The 6975-nt window shown below is 33.5% G+C and overlaps 1 pseudogene; it reads left to right on the top strand.

Annotated features, from left to right (window-relative positions):
* Nucleotides 1-3084: 3084 nt before the first annotated feature.
* LOC140887474 (ferrochelatase-2, chloroplastic-like) lies at nucleotides 3085-6975 on the top strand (annotated as a pseudogene).

Here is a 6975-nt window from a genome sequence, read left to right as displayed (position 1 = left end):
CTCAAACGATCTTGCAAATAACAAAGGAATATTTTTACAAGAGTTGAGATGGATAAACCAGTTATAGCTTTTTGTAACTTAAAAATACATGTTTTGAAGGTGAATATTTTAATTATTTATAAATAAATATTTATGAAAATTATTTTTTAGTATTACTGAGTATTTCTCCTTATGACTAATAATAGAAAAGGTTCATCTCAAAACAACGACATTCGCAAAATTTGTGTAAGGTCCTATATTGAGCTAAATAATTAAATCATGAATTCATAATTATATATTAAAAAATCTTAGATTTTCAAATGTTATTAAAAATATATATTCGAATTAAATTACACACCAGTGTTGAAATAAATCAATTCAACCGAACCAAGTTTTAATCCAAAATAATTAATAAAGAACACAGCAACACACTCATACATATATGTAAATATCAAAATTTAAAGAGAGAACTATTTTTTTCTCATCATAAATGCTAAAAACTACAACAAATATTTATGGAATAATCTTGCAATTAACGAGTGAATATTTTTACAAGAGATGAAGATTAATAAATCGGTTATAGCTTTTTGTAATTTAAAAATACATGTTTTAAAAGTAGATTTTTTAATTTTTTGTAAATAAATCTTTACAAAATTAGTTATTAACATTACTCGCTACCTCTTCTAATGACTAATAGTAGGAAATGTTCAGCTAAAAAATGACTAATAATAGGAAATGCTCAGCTCAAAATGTCACGCCCTGGGCCCATGCCCGCGCTTGCGCGACTGCACAATGGGCTCCTATAGCAACTACTTCGTATTTGTTTTTACTTTACGAAAATGATTAGTCCAAGTTGCTATAGAAGTTCATTGTAGCCTATTTTAAACTCATTTTAAAACTTTTATTTTTTTTCATTTGGGACAGGGGCTCACAATCACCCCTCCTTCAGAATGCGACGCCCTCGTCTTGACCCGACCTTCGATCCACCAGCACCGGGAATCTATAGGTGGCTTCTATAGGTTCAAGTGGTGGCTCCCGTCATGTAGCACTTTGTCCCGTAGGTTCAAGAGGTTGCTCCTACGCACGTAGAACTTTATCCTGGCCCGCATAGCACTTATTTCCCTGGGTTCCAGCCCGTGACCGTCTCTGATACCATTCTGTCACGCCCCAAGCCCAGGCCGGCCCGTGCTTGTGCGACTGCACAATGGGCCGCTATAGCAACTACTTTGTATTCGTCATCGCTTTACGAAAATGATTAACCTAAGTTGCTATAAAAGTTCATTGTAGCTCATTTTAAACTCATTTTAAAGCTTTCATTTTTCTCATGTGGGACAAGGGTCTCACACAAAACAACGACGACGTTCACAAACCAGTCTTGCATAGAAAAAAAACAACAAATATATGTTATGAATATCTTCAATTGTTTTTAAGAAAACTATAGGATTGATATTATTTTCTTTAATTATTAAAGTGTGTAAACAATCAATCTACTACGAGCTAAGAAATAATATCGAAAAAAGAAGTCTAAAAAAATTATGGCTGATACTTCTCGCATCAATTAAAGATCCTGAAAAAAATTAACTTGATGAAAATTCTCAATCAGATGAATAATTTAAAAAATTATAATATTATTTATTATTTCAATTTATTTTATCATTTTTCGAGAAAAATTTTGAATATTTTATCATTAATTGGATCAAACATTTTATAAATAACATTTATAGAAATGAGATATGGAATTATAAAATCAAGATTTAATTTGATTTAACATATATTATTTATTAACAAATTGATAGGATCAGTTTGGGAGAAAATACACAAGTTTGAAAATATTTTGGAGCTACAACAGCTCTATCTTAAAATATTGAGCACCGATAAATTAAATTGAGTTTTGTTTTTAAACCAAGCGGAAGACACTCAAAATAATCCTTCGTAGAAATCGATTCACAGTTTGTAAATCATTTGAAAAGATATGCAAGTTGAATGTGTGAAAATAGTTTGGTTGAAACATTTTATCAAACACTTTGTATGCAACATTTTGGTATATGAAAAACACATAAAATTCTTCAACAATGCATCTTAAAAACAATAGCAATAAGAAGTAAATGCAATAATTAAATAGACACAAATTTGTATGTGGATGTTCGGAGCTCAATCTCCTACCTCACCCCATCTTTCTCCTTAGAATGATTCACTAGAAGATTTTGATTTATACAACTCATTTGTACAAAACCACTCCAATTTAGGACTTACCCACTGCCTAAACAAGAACTCCTAGCACACTCTATTGTAGGCCGCACTATCACAATTCGTATAATATTTAACGTCTTTTATGTCAAGACTACAAACATAATATTTAACGTTTTTGTGAAGAGTCTCACTCAACTAACCTATGAAATATAACTCTCTTGTGTATGTGAGAGAGTTGGGGTGTGAAGAACTAGATTTTTAAGTCTCAAGAATTCTTATATGTTCTTCACACCAAGGGCAAGCTCTCAACTAGTTGATAAATCTTGTTGAGACGCCCTTCTTCTCGTATAATCTGTCCATGCTTTGAATCTTTTTCAAAATCTTGTATTTGATCTTCAAAAAGTTGTATTTATAGCCTCCAAGAGTGATATTTATGTTAGACACATAAATATGATGGTTGGAGATTTTTTTTTTTTTTTTTCTGTTTTTGGAGTGCTAAACTGAATTTACTAAACTAATCTTGTTAAACTGAATTCGGTGCGAAACAGATACTATAGAAGTTTGGGTACTGTAGTAGCACTACAAGAAAAAAAGTCATAGACAACACTTAAAAGACAACGTTTTTTTTAAAAAGCGTTGTCTTTTTTTTAACAAAGCTTTTTACTAGAAGCGTTGTCAATATTTTGTTTTATAAATAAAGACAACATTTTTTCAAAAAACCGTTGTTAAAAATGTTTATTTTGGGTAAAACAACAAGGTTTTTTAAAAAGGATTGTATATGAGCGTTTTTTTAATCTCTACAACAACGCTTTTTCAAAAACGTTGTGCATGAGCGTTTTTTTAAGTAATAACCACAACGCGTTTTTAAAATTATTATTAGTCTGCTTCTCTCTCCTTCTTCCCAAAACTCAAAAGCCATTCACGCGATACCCTTTCTCCAAAAACCCTAGAAGCCTCTCCATGCCGTCGATTGAAGCTAGAAAAGGTAAGGCCTCGTACCTGGCTTCAATTTAAAACCAAAATATTTATGAATCTCGGGACAAAGATCAAACCGTTAGCGACTGGCGCTGCGCGGGTTCTTGTTCTTCGCCATTTTGAGCTATTTCTGCAACATATCCAAAGATTCTATGCATTTGTGCACTAATTCAAGTTGGAAGAAAAACAACGTTGTTGGAAGATCGACTCTCAACCTCCAGACTCAGAGTAAAGACTTTGGCAAAACGTATAGCTCGGCCGGCGTATTCATATATCCCGTTAGCACCATGGAGGCAAATCCGCTCTCCAACGAAGAAAAAATTGGAGTAATGCTTTTGAATCTTAGAGGCCGGCCAGAGACACTTCATGATGTTCAGCCTTTCTTGTAAAATTTGTTTGCCGATCTCGTATGTTTTTTTTATTGAAGGATGCATCTTGCTAATTAGTTCTATAGTGTGCTTGTTGGTGATATCATGTATTGCCATGTTACAGGACATCATCCGTTGTCCTAGATTGTTCCAATTTATTCAATGTCCATTGGCACAACTCATATCTATATTGCGAGCTCCCAAAAAAAGTAAAGAAGGATATGCTGCCATTGGAGGTTGTTCACAATTGAGAAAAATAACAAATGAGCTGGTGCCGTTAACAGTGTCACCAGAAAAAAATTATTGTACTTCTTGTTGAGTAGTTATAGTTTTAGACGAGTGATCATTTGATTCCCCTGTTTCTTTCTGGCGAGTGCATTGAAATTGGCTTTGGAAAATAAGAAGGTTCCTGCTAATGTTTACGTGGCGATGCGGTATTGGCACCCATTCACTGAGGAAGCGGTTCATCAGGCAAGTGATAAGAATGAAATAGCTTGTTTTTTAATTTATGGATGCCAATTCTGAAGCTGCATTATTGATGCATGAGTTATTATACAGTCAAACAAACTAGGTTTCATAGGCTTTTTTCTCTAATTTGGTGATTTCATATCTTTTGCAGACTCTAAAAAGTTTAAAAACCTTCCACGTTTTATCAACATTCTGAATTCTAATTATCAAATTGATTGCTTTTATTTTTATTCTTGGTGATAGATCAAGAGAGATAGGATTACAAAGCTCGTAGTATTACTTCTCTATCCTCAATATTCTATTTCAACTACTGGATCAAGCATCCGTGTTCTACTAGACATGTTTAGGTGAACCCTTATCTCACTTTGTTGGATAAGATTTTATTTCCCTTGCCCTTTAAATTTCTAATCAAGTTCTTTATTAGGAATGATGCCTATTTGTCAAGCCTACCTGTTGCTATCATCAAGTCTTGGTATCAAAGAGAAGGTTATATCAAGTCTATGACTGATTTGATTGAAAAATAGTTACAAATTCTCCCAAACCCATCTGAGGTGGGTTTTTTTTTCCAGCTTTGATAGTGTCGACCTGACCGAGTAAATTTTAAACGCGCCCCTGTTATTAGGGGAAATATAAAACTGACATCTTGCTCGGTACTCTAGGCCATGATATTCTTCAGTGCTCATGGAGTTCATGTCAGCTACGTTGAGGATGCAGGCGATCCATATAGAGATCAAATGGAAGAGTGCATTTTCTTGATCATGCAAGAACTGAAATCTAGAGGAGTTAACAATGATCATACTTTGGCTTATCAGGTTGGTTTTAGTGTTATTGAGCATTCGGTTAAACTGAATATTTACCGTCCTTCAATGGACGTCACCACAACCACCTTAATGAAACTTTACTATATGCGTTAATTTTAATATACCTATGCTCATGAATTTAGAGTCGGGTGGGACCTGCACAATGGTTGAAACCGTACACCGATGAAGTCCTTGTCGAGCTTGGCCAGCAAGGTGTGAAATCTCTTCTGGCGGTTCCAGTAAGGTATGCTTTAGGGGTTTAACATTGTTGTTTTAATTCTGTGAAAATTTTATTATTTTGGGTAAAATAGTTGCATGCCATCTTTAGTTATTACTAAGCCTAAACATTGTTCTAGCCATCTTCAGTTAATTTAAAAATCCATTCTTCGTTTCCCATTTTAAGTTCATCAGCTTCTCCAGTAAGGATAATAGATTCTGGACACTATATATTGCTGCTTCTTTTCCCATTCGAAGTTCATTTAAAAAATTTGTGTTCTCTTTTTTTCATTTTATCAGATACACTTGGTCCATATCCAAAGTACAATTAGATACTGGAAGAATATCCTGATTTCAAAATTTCAGATTCAAGGTGATATTCAAACTATCTGAAGAATTCTAAAGTTAAAATTGTGTTCTCTATGAGTTTGGTTCTGCATAATGGCAGGTTCTCTACTATTAGAATTGATGATGAGGATAAAGATCATAACTCTACCTGCTTTGCGAGTGAAAACACAAAAGAGATGCTTCGGCTGAGGTTTACCATTTCTCATTCCTGTTTAGCATATCAATTTTGTCCAGATTGATGCCCATGTTGGCAGCGTAAATGGTCTAGCATTCTCTAAACCATATGATAAACTCGTCGTCATCTGCAACAACACTATAGCCACTCTCTAGGCTCCCCCATCTGAAGTCTGGCAACTGCAGTTCAATCCCCAGGTATCCTTTTTTTCTTGTATTGAAGTTCATATTGTAGAGAATTGTGTTCAGCATGAGCTGATGAGGGAATCAAGTGATTGGAGAGTGTTGTTAAGAGTCCCGGTAGCTCAGGTGAAAAATATTAACGCGATGTATACATACCAGTACTTTGAATTGGTATTGAAATTAGGTGCAGATGCAGTTATCATCTTGAAGGCGTTTTGTATGCTAATGCTAGACTAAAGGCTCCTTGTGTTTATATCATTCTTCTATTTTAACTGGGTTGATTTGAACTCTTTGGAAAACGAGTTAAAGAAAGTATGACTGAAATGAAATCTCAAAACCCCTTGCTTTGCATCTGAGAATCTTCTGAATGATTTTTGAAGGACTTTTGTCAACCAACTTCATGTGCCATCTACCATGGGCTGGAAATTAAAGTTTGGGATCCTGTTGGTTAAATGCTGGAAAAGTCAGAGAGGGAAAAATAAAATAAAATAAAATTTGTTGCTTATGGAAATTTGAGTATTTTGTTATGAACCAAGACTAAAATAACTGGACAAAGGATGTCAAACAATCCAAATAGAATGTAAGATACCAATCAGTGAGCTATAGATTGTTATTTTGTGCTTTCTTTAACTTGAAGTTAATATCTGATTGTCATAATTGCAACGAGATATTTGCAGTTAATGTAATATCTTAGGACTTCTAATTTACTTTTTGCTATTTCTTGCCCTTTTTTGCCTTTCTTTCTTCTATTTTTTGCCTAACATGTTTTAGAGTTTCCTCAATGTGTTGTTTGCTGAATAACCATTGATTGCACTTTATTTATTTATTTATTTTTATATAAATCAGAAACCAAATGTATATACCATAAAATCTTGGAGGAATTAAGTCCTTCATAACCACATTGTTTTTTTTTATTTGAATCCCTATGATTGTACTTGTTGTAATTCGTCTCAAGAGTTGATAGAAGTGTTATCATTCCAAATGCTTTCTTACTTCTTTTTTTTTTTTTTTGGGAATTAGGGAAATCACCATTCCAAACGTGTGTTGGATATAGTTTTTCATGCATATGTTGAACTTAGATTCTAAATTTGGAGCATGTATCACAAGTTTCGGATTCTTTTTTATGTCAATTATTTCACTCGGAAATGCACCCATTTTAGGTAATGTTTTGACACGATTTTTGTACTTGTCTGCGTAACTTAGATTCTAAACTGCATTGCGTTAAGTTCATTTTCATTTTGATCTATATATTCATATTTGTTTTATGTTTATTT

Source organism: Henckelia pumila, chromosome 3 (genome assembly GCF_033568475.1).
Source record: "Henckelia pumila isolate YLH828 chromosome 3, ASM3356847v2, whole genome shotgun sequence".
Classification (NCBI taxonomy): domain Eukaryota; kingdom Viridiplantae; phylum Streptophyta; class Magnoliopsida; order Lamiales; family Gesneriaceae; genus Henckelia; species Henckelia pumila.
This window is presented reverse-complemented; position numbering and strand designations above follow the sequence as displayed.